This window comes from Pseudorca crassidens, chromosome 10, assembly GCF_039906515.1.
Source record: "Pseudorca crassidens isolate mPseCra1 chromosome 10, mPseCra1.hap1, whole genome shotgun sequence".
Taxonomy (NCBI): domain Eukaryota; kingdom Metazoa; phylum Chordata; class Mammalia; order Artiodactyla; family Delphinidae; genus Pseudorca; species Pseudorca crassidens.
Genome location: NC_090305.1, coordinates 5,790,854 through 5,806,766, shown reverse-complemented (window position 1 = coordinate 5,806,766; position 15,913 = coordinate 5,790,854).

Sequence of the window (15,913 nt, the reverse complement as noted above, 5' to 3'; positions counted from 1 at the left end):
GTACGTGGGCCTCTCACTGTTGTGGCCTCTCCCGTTGTGGAGCACAGGCTCTGGACACGCAGGCTCAGCGGCCATGGCTCACGGGCCCAGCCGCTCCGCGGCATGTGGGATCTTCCCGGACTGGGGCACGAACCCATGTCCCCTGCATCGGCAGGTGGACTCTCAAACCACTGTGCCACCAGGGAATCCCCTCAATCAGTTTCGATGAGGAATCTCCTGGACCCTCTTCTGTCTCTTATTGCCTTTCTCTAAGTGTGCCCTTCTTGCTACTTATTACCCATCCCAGAATTGTTCTTGGACTCTGCTTTTAGGCACTGTCCTTGGAATGAGGACTTGATTTTGTCGGGGGAGTTTGATGCTTCCAAAGGCTGGCTGCCTGCTCTACTCAGCAAGACAGGTGGCTGCATTGGGTTGCTCTCTCTGCTTCCTCCTGTCTGAGCCCTCGTCCTGGTCTGTGTGCATTTGACTGTCCTCGTTCCCTCTGACCCCATCAGCTGGAGAAGGAGTGTTGGTAATGCCAGGGCCACGTGAAAGCCTCTTGGTCAAGAAGTTCACTTCCTGCTGGAAGTTCGAGCTGAAAGTGGAGTACAGAATCAGGTGGTCATAATTACTGTTTAATTGCTTTCTGCCCCAAATTACTCTATGCTCCATATGCAGCCCAGAAACGCCAAATGATTTGCTCAGTGTCTTACAGGTAGTTGCAGAACGAGCTTGATATATAGGAAACCTAGTCAGAAGCAAACCTCTTTGAGGCCAAAGCCTAAAAGCATTTCTACTTGCAGAGCAAGACCCCAAGCAAAGTGTTCTTTCTGTCCACCATGCTGCCTCCTGTTATTCCTGAAAAGTCAACAAAACGTGCAGGACTTATTTGACTATAATCTAATGAAGATGGCTTCTCTGACCATTAATGACTTTGGACAGTGGCTTCCATATTGCTGATTGAGGTATAACACCTGCTTCAAAGATTGCACCGAAAACTGTGGGTGCCATTCCCAAGCAATGTTTAATCATCTGGCTTTGTACAACAAAAGATGGAAGAAAGGACTTATTATAATAAAATATGAATTATGCCCCTGATATGACATCTCACTAATGCCGTTATGTTAGAAATGGAGACAGAGTAACAAGATATCGTCTCTTTGACTGAAGCTGATGAAGTGATCTCAGAAAAAAGAACATCAAAGTCTCAAAACCAGAAATGAATCGTATTTTCTATTTTACATTCCTAGGCAAAAGAGAATCTTTATTCACAATTAATATTTTTAAACAATCAGGTTAATGCACTTTATTCTTTATCAAACGGTGTCTTTTTGCTTCATTTTCTACTTAAATAGAATGTAAGTGTATGCTGTAACTTCTGGGGTGATAACCTGTTTAAAAGCCTCCATAACCTCAAGAATTCTAAGGAGTAAAGCAGGTTAGATAAAAGTATTATTGTTTTTAACCAAAGGCCTGTGGAAAGCTAAAGCCAAAAAAAAATACAAACTGACCTTCAAAAAGCTCTAAACGTTTACAGCAGAACAAAATTGCAATTTGATTGGTAGTAGGAAAATATGTGATTTCAAGTTCAATTTCATAAGGCAAACCTTGGAACACAGCATCATGAGGTTGGTTTAACTGCACTGTCTAGAATTCTTTTGGGGCCCTGGCAGTGAAAGCGCTGAGTCCTAACCACTGGACCACCAGGGAATTCCCTTGGCTCTGATTTTAAAGACCATCTTTGCAAAAAGACAAGAGACTGGAAGATACACTCGGGACTGTGACAGTAAGTAAATTACCATTTCTGGAATTTTTTCCAGTGATACTGATTAGAATACCCGCAAACCCCTACCCAGTGAAACTTCAACCAGGGTTTCAGATATTCAGGGCACAACACACGGTAGAATGAAAATCTTAAACTCCTGTACCAAGCTCAAGGACAATACAGAATAGATTCCTTGGGCTACAGTTGTGAATGGATTTGCCATACACATGTAATGGCCATAACCATAGTCTAGAATATAAAACCTTATTCAGACTTGAGAGAGGTAAGGTTAACAATGGAGAGTCATAGTTTGTGGTCACTGTTGATTTTACTCTAGCAAGTAGCTAAGATGGAGACTAACGAAGCTGAGCATTTGACCAAACGTCAAGCCGCAGAAATCAACGTTGATTTGAAAAGTGAACTGGAGTCCGCAGAGATGATACAGCTTCTAGTATTTAATATACAGCCCCACACAATTGCACGGCAGGAGATGGCATCATTTTTATATAGTCCTTGGTGGTATCTGAATTTAACTAAAATATCATTTCTTGGTATAACTCAAATGGCAAATGTCCATGAATAAACATGATTCAAGAAGCACAATAGAGTGATTATTTTCATTTAAAAAATTATTTCTGAACGTCAAAGAGAAGGTTAGTGCTGAATACTCTTGATACTAGGAAAAAATAAATATGTTTGAGGAGGAGAGAATTGGTAGTTAAGGAAATGTTGGGATGCTTTAAATTTCGGTTAAAATAGGATTTGGGGTGTCTACCATGCTAAGCCATATTCAACCACCAGGTGGCACACTTCTGCCTTCTTTCCACCATCCAAGGTCAGAAAAAATACCACTGGGAGATGTTGGGTTTCGTTTGTTTACTGGTTTTCATGCTGAATACTCGCCAAAACCAATTTAGCATCATAAAAATATATGAATCTACAAGTTGTTCTTTCTCAGCTTTAAGATTTTTATTACCATCAGTGGAAGTCACTTTGCTTTTTCATTAACATTTGAGCCAACAATGTACTAACACACCCATGAGCAGAAATATCAAAAAAAAATAAGCCCATTGATTACTCTTTACATGAAAACAGAAACAACTGGAGAAATTATTTTACCTTTCGGGATACTCAAGCAAGGATGGCTGGCATTTAATATTCAACACTTGCATTTCATATTTGTAAAGTATATTTACAATGATACATTTATGATAATTACTCAAAAAATGAATATGATAGAATAAGTGAAATATACAATCTAGTTAGCATTCTGAACATTGTCAAGATTTCGGCAGGTTTTTTCCAACATTTATGAAATGACTTTATTGCTAAAATCATCAAAGTCACCCCAATTTTTAAAATATTTTAATAGAATGTCCATTTGTAATAATTCAGATTAAGGGATAAAGATTGTCATTATGCCTTAGAAATAGTCCTTCCTGCCTAAAAGTAAATATGTTTTAAACTCCGATTTACTGAAAAAGATGCCCTTTTGGTTTACTGGAGTTTAGCAAACAGATTTGGGGTTTATCCCAGTTGACAAAGAACTAGCCATCGGTCAGTTAAATAGCACTTTTCAGAGAACTTTTAATGTTCATTGATCAAGTGGCCACACAAATGGGAATTTTGCTTCCTTCGGATCCAAAATGATCACAAGACAGAACGAGGTGAATTCTAGCCCCAGTAGCCACTAGCTAGCTGTGCCGCCTTGAACAAAGCCACTTAATCTTTTTATACCTTCTTTTTCTCAAATAAAAAGTTAAGTAAAGTAGAATATTTCTAAGGCCCCATTTCAGTTATAAAACTATGATTTTATTATCTACATTTGAAAATCTAATATCATGAAGCATAAGAAGACATCTCAAGGTAATTGGGAAAATAGGAGAAGCTAGGAAAGATTCCTAGTACAAGGGCAAACCCTAGCGAAGGTAGGAGTGCACAGACTGGCCCCCATCTTCTCCGATGAGTAGAACCAAGAGCTCTAAACACACAAAGGAAGGAGAAGCCCTTTGGTGTGTAACTTGTTTACTTCATCTGGTCTAATTAACATTTAGCCACCTCAGAATGCATTCACAGAGCTCCTTCTCTGACTGTAGCTGTCTCGCACAGACTCTTCAATAGCTAAATCCGCTTCATAGAAGCCAGCTCCTGGAACCTACAACTTAAGGGTCCATCAAGAATGACAGCCATGGCTTTAGCATTGTGTATTCTGCCCACTGAAGACCATACTATAAGCACTAAACTCCTTTTCTTAACACTTGTTCCTGGATTACTCCCTTAACTCAGAGCTGCGTTATATTTTTACATTGAGTTTACAAAAGCAAAAATCTCTGAATTCCTCAAATTTGAGAATGATTCTATAGCATTCACACTCTATATATAAAATCTACACTGAGCAAACAATGGATACATATTTTTACTTACAGTACGATCTCTTCTGTAACAAGCTAATACTGCATGGATTTAGATTGGGCCAAGAAACATATTCAATAGGCTAACCATCAGAGGACAGGTTTCTTTTTCAGCATACAAGGGCTTCTTTCGTTCTTTATCGTGCACTTCTGATGGTATTTTAAGAAAGATTTTCATGAAGGATGAGTCCTTAAGTAAGACTTTAAAATGAGGCCAATAAATATATTTTATTGGTTATAATACCTTTTTCTTTATTAGAAGAATAACAGACTGCTGGTTAACTGGTCATGAAATATTAGTCAAAAAGAAAAATATATAATGGAAGTGATCTCAGTGGGTGCTAACTCATATTTTTTCACTGGGATTTTTTTCTGCATAAAGTTAAAGGCATATGGACCCAGTTCTGTCACCTGTAGGGAAACATCAAGTGGTTTTGCATCTCTTGCACCAGCAGCTCTGGAGCTTCTCTGCACCAACATTCGGGACCCAGAGAGAAAATCTCGTTTGGACGTTAGCAGTCAGAAAACACGATCAGGACAACACAATAGTGGCAGAGCTTCCGACAGTGGTGTGTACAAACCCCGTAGCTCTGCATGGAACAATTTTGTCCCCACCAAGCAATGTGAGACAAGGGAACTCTTTTTTCTTTAAAGCTGAACTTTTTTTTTTTTTTTTTTTTTTTGCTATACGCGGGCCTCTCACTGCCGTGGTCTCTCCCGTTGCGGAGCACAGGCTCCGGACGCGCGGGCTCAGCGGCCATGGCTCACGGGCCCAGCTGCTCCGCGGCATGTGGGATCTTCCCGGACCGGGGCACGAACCCGTGTCCCCTGCATCAGCAGGCGGACTCTCAACCACTGTGCCACCAGGGAAGCCCTGAACTATTTTTTTTAATTTATTTATTGAAGTATAGTTGATTTACAATGTTGTGTTAATTTCTGCTGTACAGCAAAGTGACTCAGTTATACCAATACAGTTAAGTCCCCTACATACAAAGTTTCAAGCTGTGAACTTTCAAAGATGCGAACATGCATGCCAGCCCCTGTCTGCCAGCTGTTGTACTGTACTAGTGTACTTTTCAAGGTACTGTACTATAAGATTTAAAATGTTTATTTTTTGTGTTTTTTTATGTACATATTATTTGTGTGAAAAGTATTATAAACCTATTACAGCACAGTACTAATAGCCGATTGTGTTAGTTGGGTCCCTAGACTAACTTCATTGGACTTACAACAAACAAATTGGACTTAGGAACGCGCTCTCGGAATGGAACTTGTTCATATGTAGGGGACTTACTGTACATACATTCTTTTTCATATTCTTTTCCATTATTGTTTATCACAGGATATTGAATATAGTTCCCTGTGCTATACGGTAGGACCTTGTTGTTTATCCACCCTATATGTAATCATTTGCATCTGCTCATCCCAAACTCTCAGTCCATCCCTCCCTCACCCCCCTCCCCAACAAGAGAATTCTTTCTGCCCCAGGCACCTCCCTTTGCTAAGCGGCACCATCTTTAACTTTTAGTTAAATCCCATGTTCTCCCAGATTTTATCCACCCCCATACACCTCAGCCTGTTCCCCTCAACCTGGTGGAGATGATTTAAAACTTAAATTTAAGAGAAAAAGCAGATGTTTTAGGATAACAAGTGAAAGTTATCCTCAAATATGCCTGTGATGCTATAAATGGAATTAAGATAAGCTTCTTTGGGCAACTCTGATACACTGGTCTCATTTTGCTGGAAGAAATGCTGGGGAACACGCCCTTACTCTCATGTACAGGGAGCAGGGCAAGGGTGTGTGCTGCTAGGCACCCTCAGAGGAGGGAGCTTGTTGAGACCCCAGCGGCAATCTCCATGGCAACCAGAAGTCTCCAACCAGGGATTCTCAAACTTCAACGTGCATAGGAGTCACCCAGGACTACCTTGCGACGAGGCAGCTTCTGATTCAGCAGGTCTGGAATGGGGCAGAGACTGGTGGTCCTCAGACCTCACAGGAGTAGTGGGGACATTCTCCCCTCCATGAAGCTTGGAGCCAGTAAAGGCAAGGAAGAGCAGAGCTAGACTGAGGCTAAAGGATGATATTTAATGCAAATCAGCGATGTATTATAGTTAGAAGATTCTCAGTAACTTTTTAAAATCTCTGTCATTACAATATCATCTGTATAATAAGTAAGAATTTTTAAATCTTTTTAAAATTTTTTAAACAACTTGAAAAATGACTGACGATCCCAAGGTGCTGTTTCAGCCCCCCCCCCTTTCTTTTTCAGACTCTTCAATATTTATCCATTGGCTTCTTTACTTTCAAACTTGAACAAGGCTAGAGTTTTTATTTTTCCCCTGATTAACAGTTTATTTTATCCTTTAAAATTATAACACAGTAAAACTGTTTTTCTTTTGTTTTATAGGTCTCTGAATTTTAATACACGAATAGATGCGTTCACACACCACTACAATCAGGGCATAGCCCCCCCAAAATTTGGGGCATTACCCCCCAAAAAAGACTTATAGGATTTTGGTTCCCAAATTTCTACAGCTTTTTCATCTTTCCCCCTTTCTCTAGTTCTTCTCTTTGCTCCCAGGTTGGCAGGCAATCTTATATGAGTTTTATTTTTTTAATAAAAGTAAAATGATATTAAGTTTTGAGAAAATGTTCAGACAATTCACACTCTTCTTGAAGTAACAGGAGACAGAAGAGGGTTGACACTCTGAGGTTCAGAACAACTGTGATGAAAGGAAGGTCACTGAACCCCGGGTGGGAAGCAAACACATCCTCCTGACTTGAGCTCCCTCTGGACCAATTGGGCTGCTGCGTGTTGCCCATGGACCTTCCTGAGGATGGAGATTCTCATCAACGTTCTCTTTGTTGTATTGCCAGAGTCAACTCAGAAGAGAGTGCAGGCTGTCTCAGAGCCCTCAGTGACCTGTAAGCTCTGATCCTCAAGGCTGGAGGGCAAAGCACCCTGCTAAATGCGGGCGGCATTGGAGGGCCCCAAAATAGGTCACTGGCAGAGGCGGAAAGGAGTGAGCTCATTTATGCTGTTTCAGCGTGTAGGGCACTGGAGACTGTCGAATCTGTGTCCCACAAAAAAAGTTTCAAATCACAGAAAAAACTCAGATCCTTCCATGATTCATATTAACTACAGATAAAAGAATAAACCTGCAGGAAATGACAAAAATGCTATAATCTGGGAGGCTATTTCCAACCCCTGTAAACTTTTAACTCCACTCATGCCACAAAACTGAAGGTCTTGGAATATCGCCTTTGATTTACAGAAGGAAAAAAAAATGATGACATTACTGAAAAGACCCGTCACTCCTGTCTCCTCATGTAGTTCAATGTTAAGTACTCTACAAAACTGATTCCTTGGTGGAAAGTGATTCTGTAATTCAATCGAGAGATCTTGCTAATGTCCCAGACTGCAAGAACATAGCTTAAGGGTTTAGGTTTAGCAGGAAACCTTGCAAACCAGAGACGGAATTAGAGCCTGCCTCCTCAATCAGGGATGAGCGAGGGTGTTGGCAATGTACTATTAAATAACGAGTAAGAGTTTTAAAAGGAAGTGTAAGAATTGTAAGGTTAAGTTGGTCTAGAGATGGAAGGTTGGAAGGTAAAGGATAAGACGAGACAGGACACCAGATGAACAAAAGGTGAAGGTTGGTAATCGGATGATTAGTAAACAGGAACAGAGTAGACCTTTCTCTCTACTTTTGTGTATGTTTGAAAATGTCCAAAATAAAAAGTTTAAGAGAAAAAAAAAAAGATGCCATCAAAAGGACTGTGATGGGAAATTAAGGCTTCTTGAAACTCATGGAATTTGTAGATGTTTCTCATTTTTGTATCAAAGGTAAATATAAATAAAAATGTGATGACTTCTGTAAGATTACAGGTCAATTAATAAGTGCAAATGGGAACTTTTTGTAAAGGCAGGAGTAAGACACCTTCTCAGTGCAGTAAGTGAGCTTTCTTGTGCGACGATGTCTGTAAAGTTTTGTCATTCATGTATTATTCATACACACATGCACACACAATATTATATATACATACATAGTCAAACTTCTGAATGGAAAATTATGGTGGTGGGAACACTGACTATTCGTGTCCCAAAAGGGTCATGGCAGTATTTCTTCATGCATCAGTGCGTATCAATAGTATGGCTCAAGAATTTCTATTTATGTCACAAGCGTTTCTAAGCTCTAGCTACAGTTATAATCAGTTGGGGACTATCTGAAAAAATACTCACGACCTGATACTCATCCAGACCAGTCAGTTAAGTTCTCCAGGTTTCTTAATGTATCCAGAATTGAGGGCTACTAGCCTACTGCTCTCAGGAACACAGCTAAGGTCTAAAGGGACAAATTGTCTTCAAAACTCGTCAGAATAGATCCAGCGGATCAAGACGGTGGAGTAGGAAAATTCTCAAGCTTATCTCCTCCCACAGACACACTGAAACTACAGCTACATATAGAACAACCACCTCTGAGAAGGACCTGAAGGCTAGCAGAACGGATGTGCTACAAATAAGGATGTTAGAAGAGGCCACCTTGAGATGGCAAGGAGGGCAGAGAGTTGGTCTTGTCAGTATCCACACCCCTGGTGCTGCAACCCACAAGAGGGAGGGGTTTCACAGCTGTGGGAGGCCCTCTGAGGAGTGAGGGATCTGAGCCCCACATGGGTTCCCCAGCCCAGGGGACCTACATCAAGAAGACAAGCCCCACGCAAAAATAAATAAATAAATAAATCCAAAGTTTCCACTTTAGGGCTTCCCTAAAGTGGTGCAGTGGTTTCTGCCGATGCAGGGGACACGGGTTCGTGCCCCGGTCCGGGAGGATCCCACGTGCCACAGAGCGGCTGGGCCCGTGAGCCATGGCCGCTGGGCCTGCGTGTCCGGAGCCTGTGCTCCGCAGCGGGAGGGGCCGCAGCAGTGAGAGGCCCGCGTACCGAAAAAAAAAAAAAGAAGAAGACGACAAGCCCCGATAACTAACATCTGGCTTTGAAAACCAACGGGGCTTCTGTCTGGGAGAACCGGAGGGCAGTGGGAAACGGAGACTCTGCTCTTGAAGGGCTCAGACACAAACTCACCTGTGCTGGGTCCCAGGGCAGGTGCAGCAGCTTGAAAAGCACCAAGTTAAAGATAAAGAGAGAAGCTTAAAAGCACCGAACACAACTAGTCACACACAGGGGAGCCCCATAAGACGATCAGCTGATTTTTCAGTGGAAATACTACAGGTCGTGGATAAAGAAGATGTGGCACATATATACAATGGAATATTACTCAGCCATAAAAAAGAACAAAATAATGCCATTTCCAGCAACATGGATGGACCTAGAGACTGTCATACTGAGTGAAGTAAGTCAGACATCTATCATATATGTATCATGTATTGCTTATATGTGGAATCTTAAAAAAATGGTACAAATGAACCTATTTACGAAACAGAAATAGAGTCACAGATGTAGAAAACAAACTTATGGTTACCAAGGGGGAAAGGTAGGGGGAGGGATAAATTGGAAGATTGGGATTGACATATACACACTACTGTATATAAAATAGATAACTAATAGGGACCTACGGTACAGCACAGGGAACTCTACTCAGTACTCCGTAATGACTTATGTGGGAATAGAATCTAAAAAAGAGTGGCTATATCATATGTATATGTATAACTGATTCACTTTGCTGTACAGCAGAAACTAACACAGCATTGTAAATCAACTATATGCCAATAAAAATTAATTTTAAAAAAGGAAATACTACAGGTCAGAAAGACTGGCACAGTATAGTCAAAGTGCTGAAAGAAAAAACTTACAACCAAGAATTCTCAACCCTGTAAGGTTATCGTTCAGAATTGGAGGAGAGATAAAGTTTCCCAGACAAACAAAAGCTAAAGGAGTTCATCACTGCTAAGAAGGCCTTACTAGAAAGTTAAAGGACTTCTTTAAACAGGAAAGAAAAGGTTGTAACTAGAAACAAGAAAATTAAGAAAGAAAACGTCTCACTGGTAAAGGCAAACATATAGTAAAGGTAGTGGATGAACCACCTACAAAGCTAGTATAAAGGTTAAAAGACAAGAGTGGTAAAAATCATCTATACCTAAAATAGTTCAGCAATACACAAAATAAAAAGATGTAAAATAGGGCTTCCCTGGTGGCGCAGTGGTTGAGAGTCCGCCTGCCGATGCAGGGGACACGGGTTCGTGCCCCGGTCCAGGAAGATCCCACATGCCGCGGAGCGGCTGGGCCCGTGAGCCATGGCCGCTGAGCCTGCGCGTCCGGAGCCTGTGCTCCGGAGAGTGAGAGGCCCGCGTACCGCAAAAAAAGAAAAGAAAAGAAAAAAAAAAGCAACAAACTACTGAATAAAACAAAAAAGAAACAGACTCGTTGATATAAAGAACAAACTAGTAGTTATCAGTGGGGAAAGAGAAGGGGGAGAGGCAATCTAAGGGTAAGGGAAAAAAGGGTTATTATGGGATTGTATGAACTCATGTGTGTGAAACTTCTGAAAATTGAAAAGCCCTATAGAATTTTAAAAACTGTTTCATTTGATCAAATAAATAAATAATAGAATATTGGCAACTGAAAAAAATAGACTGCTATATAAATAGGTTGCTATATATGAACCTCATGGTAACCACAAAGCAAAAACTTATAACAGATGCACAAAAAACTAAAAAGAAAGGCATCCAAACACATTATTATAAAATAAATAAGTCATGGGGAAGTAATGTATAGCTTAGGGAATATAGTCAATAATATGGCAATAACTTTGTATGGTGACAGATGGTTACTGGGTATATGGTGGTGATCAGTTCGTAATGTATTTAAATGTCGAATCACTACATTGTACACCTCAAACTAATATAATACTGTAAATCAACTATACTTCAATTAAAAAAAAAGACAAAGTCAAAACTCGTCTGGATAGGCCATCAAGATTACCCTATTGTTTGGATAACCTCAACCATCTATGCTAAGTAAGGAAGTGTCGGCCGTGGAGAAGTTAAATTACAATGAAAATCATGGTATGCTCAATGTTAATTAGAATAAAATGAAGTAAGCTGGATAAAAATGTCCTGAACTGTGGTAATTGGCCAATGGTGGGTCAGTGCTGGACTGGGGACCCACTAGTAAAGCGTAGCAGGAGGGGAACCAGACTATGCTAAAAAACATTGGAAAATTCACCCAATGGCTAACTGAGCAAACTGTCCATTTTAAACCTCACCCTCCAATCATTCTTTATGTTACCAACAACTTCAAGAAACTCCTCGCCCAGAACTTTTTTCTAACTCTGCCAAGGAATCCCATGCCTCTTTTTCCCCATCCTCAGTATAAACTCTTCTTATATTCTTACAAGATGTTCGTATGCTCAGGGGTGTCTGATCTTGAATGAACAGTCTCATCCAATGCATAATATCAGAGGGGAAGACAAGGCATCCTGGCTTTGGACTAGCCTGATTCCAGTGGCGATTAGGTCATAAAACAGTATTAGTTCACCTCTATTCCATGAGGGCTCCCAAGGATCAGTTCTTTCCCATTCTAAGGACTCCAGGAATGACCGTGTACAGGTAAATTTAAGAAGTAGCTGGAATACTTTAGCAGACAGTAATTTATTTGATCCTTACAAATCCAATTTATTTGATCCTGTTATACAGGCAGGACATGAATTATTATTCATACTTTACATATGATCAAACTGAGGCTCAAAGAGATTATGGTTTACTCACTTTCATGCTGCCCGTCAGAGTACAGACAAAGCTGATTTTCTGATTGTTAATCAAGGGCCTGTTCCACAAGATCAGTTGCCCTCCACTGTCACTAATGATCACATACAGGTATTGAGCAAAGCATTACGATGGATGCTGCGAAAAAGACAAGAGCAAAAGGTCTCCATCCCTCAGCAGCTTGAAATCTAATTGCGAGAATAAGGCATTTCAATTTTTGAACAAAATGAAAGAAAAAACCTATAATACCTGTGTTAAATGTTGGAAAATAGATAGTGAAAGACAGTACAGGCAATAAAAGCTGCAGGACCTGGTGTTTCAAACTGAACAAAAGGAAAGATTCTTTTAACAAATACTTCTTCGCAATATTTATTGAGCACCTACTACGTCTCAGGCACTTTTCTCCAAGATCGAAGACCTTTTACTTTTCTTACCTAACCTCTCACAGCATTTGGAGAATCTGGGTGAGAAAGAGACTCCAGAAAGCACCCAGATGACTTTGGGGGGGGGGCCTGGGGTGCAGAATTGATGGGGCCTTCCAGGGCCGGTGAGTGGCACTGGGCCGGGACCCAGAACGTCATGCCAAATTACACATGGCCAGATGGCTCTCTCGTGCCCCTACCCCACCCCTGTCTTGTCAAGCAATCCGTACTTTGATAAAACCACTGATAAAACATTCATGGGACCAGATTAGATTTTAAATCTATCTAATGAGCCATGAAATGTGTTGTGTCAGCTCCAGCCATCAGAGGCCGTGTGACCCATTCTGCTTTGTAGCCATGCTGACCCATCAGGCTCTGGAGCATATTCTTCTGGTTTTTACCCTTTCAAGTCACTGGGGGAAAAGAAATCTCCCTGCCACTCCTTCCGGCTTGTCTGCCTGCCCACACACACGTCTTTTATTTTTCTGTTTTAGTGGGGAGGTTTCTTCCACACATCCCAATCTAAGCCAACTCCCAAACAGAATAGCTGATGAGGGATATTATTTTTAAGAAGAACTGTGTTTATTTTAATAAAATATGTTTTATATGATTTGTTTCTTAGTGATAATACTTACTACAGAGAAAGTTGCATGCTTCACACTGGCCCTGAGCTGGTTTTGTTTTTTGGGGTTTTTTTTAATTTAAATTTTTTTTCATTGAAGAATAGCTGATTTACAATGTTGTGTTAATTTCTGCTGTACAGCAAAGTGACTCAGTTATACACATATATACATTCTTTTTTTTAATATTCTTTTCCATTATGGTTCATCCCAGGAGACTGGATATAGTTCCCTGTGCTCTACAGTAGGACTTCGTTGTTTATCCTGAGTTGGTTTTTAAGTTAATGTAATTAAGCCCAATTAAATTAACTAATTTATTCATGTGATGAAACAAATGCTGTCTGTCTGCCTACTATGTGCCAGGAATGCAGAAAGAAAAAAATTGATTTCTTTATTCCATAATAATTTTTCAAGGCAGTTATTATTCAATCCATTAAAGCAAAGATTGAAAGAGGTTGATATCTGCCTTGGGTGTCATTACCCCATTTTATCTTTACCTCTCACCAACTCAGTCTAGACCCTCTGTTCTGCCAGGCCAGTCTCCTCACACACAGCCCCTCGACCCCCAAGTCCTGGGCTCCGTCACCCTGGCTGCAATGTTTTCTTGGCCACTCCATCCTCAAAGTTCTGTCTCTCCTCTGAACCCTCTTCTACAGCAGTCGTAGGGATAATCGGTACCATTTCTTCCAAAGGTCGTTTGCAGGAACTTTGACAGCTGGTGACAGATGCTACATTTGGTGCCACTCCCAGCGTCATGCATGCAGGTGACGGAGTGACTGATGGACTGTTTGGGAGCAAATCAGTCTCCTGTATTGTTAGAGAATCTAGAAAGAAAAGGTAGGTCCTAGAAATGTTTGTTTTCCAATCAGTCCATTTTTATAGCCTTACCTTAGAAGGTAGTGATTTAATCTTTCTCCTTTGTGCACTCTGCACAGTTTGGCACACTTGCCCCAAAAGTCTCCGTTCCAAATTACACTCTTTTCTGTGTCCCTCTTTTTACCCCATAAGTCAAAAGTTAACCATTTTCATTTCTTGAACAAAACGTAAAACCTGAACTTGGTGATTCCAATTAATGAGAGGCTGTTCTTACTAAGAAAATCAGGGATTCTCTATCCAGGAACAAAAAGCTGGTAAAAGTCTTGAAATCCACTAAACAGACCTGCAATTGCTTACACTGCCCAGTCCCTTGTCACATCTCAGCTACAATCAGAGCTGAATTGTCTTGGTTCCCTTAGAAATCGTCAGCTGACCCCCCGTCAGATGCGCTAACATGTACGCAGGGTTAGGTAAACCAGGACCTGGAAGATTTCTGCACGCTACTCTTTGTGCAGCAAAACTCGACATGATTTTCACGATCTTAACTCACCTCTCCTTCTCCCTGCCCCCAGAACTAATCTATATGCTAATTTGCACTTGATCATGCCGCCCCACAGTATGGTAATTGCTGTAATGTTTTCCAGGGAGAAAAAAAAAGTAGAAATCCATCTCTGAAGTCTGTGCATTCACAAGAACCTCGGCACAAATGGCAAGTTAGAAAGCCTGAGCTCACGTCGGTGCTTTGCTCATGGAGGTCAACGTGAGATCGTTCTAGAAGAATTGGAGATGTTCTCCTAGGCTACCCTACTTTAAAATGATCCCCAGAAGTACTGTGTGTCTGCAGAGGCAGCAACCTGCAGCCCATCGTAGATGAGTCAGGATGACTGCCTTCCCCATCCTGAGAGGGTCTCTGGATTTACAAGAGACCTAGAAGCCCTGACTTCACAGTTCATCCTCTGAAGGGTGATGGCGAAGTTGTCCAGGCTTCCAGCTTCTCCACATCATCTGTATCCGCTCAGGGGTCCCTCCCTTCTTGCCCTATTTCACGCCATGTGCCCTCCAACGCTATTAAGATATCAAATGCGGAGTGACACCAAGAGAGCCCTAATTAAACAGCAGCAAAGAGGGCCCTCGAAGGAACAGCCTGAACCCAAACAAGAGGAGCCTGGGACTGGAAACGGGGAAGAAAGACGATGGGGGCTTGGAAATCAACTGGGTTTAAAGCAACCGGTTTGTTGTGTGTATTTAAAGGGCCAGATGACACAAAGAGCTCCCTGTGCTGTCAGGCCAGAGACCAAGCTCGGATGCACCAGGATGGAAGGGATAATACTCCCTGAGTCCTGTGACCAGCATCACATTGTAATTGGCCTCCAGATCACTTATGGCAATTAGGGAAGTAATATGCTTCTGAATAATTATGAATAATTAGGCACATTTATGAATAATTACATTGATAATAACTATCCAACTCATTCCATTTTAAAATTGTAACTCAGTCGTTATGCGTTGGGTAGTCATTCCCTCCATCCTGCCTTCTGCGTATCCCTGAACTGATCCACCTGCCAGTCTTACAGGGTCTGGAGCTTCTCTCCAGGTGAGCGTTGGTTACAGCAACAGCCTGGTCCTGGACCCGCCCTGGGGACCACGGAACATACTGGTGGGCAGAGCTGGAGCTTCATAACATTGACTTGAAAGAATCTGGACAGTAGAAAGCGGCAGAAAGGACATAAGGAAACACCTTCCTAAAACACTGGAGCTTTGCCAACTCATGACTCATTTATCAACATGCAAACGACTTAAAAGTAACAGCCTGGAGCTCACCGCTGTTTTCAATACTGATGGTAAAAAAGAAGCTGTTGTTTCCACGTGTCACTGTAAAGAACACCAGTAAATTGTACAAGAGCCATCTTTTCGTAGTGTCTTCTTATCGGAGCACTGGGCTGCTTAGAAATCAGAGGTCCAAACTGGAAGACGGAGTGCAAATCATGCGTGCTTCCGCGGGCTTTAAAACAAAATGCGCACTTGCTTTCTTGCTTTATTCTTTTCCCCCTCATGTCCCACTTTCACTTTTTCTTTTCTTCTTTCTTTCTCTCTCTCTCTCTCTCTCCCACCGCCCCCTCGCTTACACCTTTGCCAATTTTTCTATCACCTTCAGACCTCTTTCTGTTCCAGTCCTAA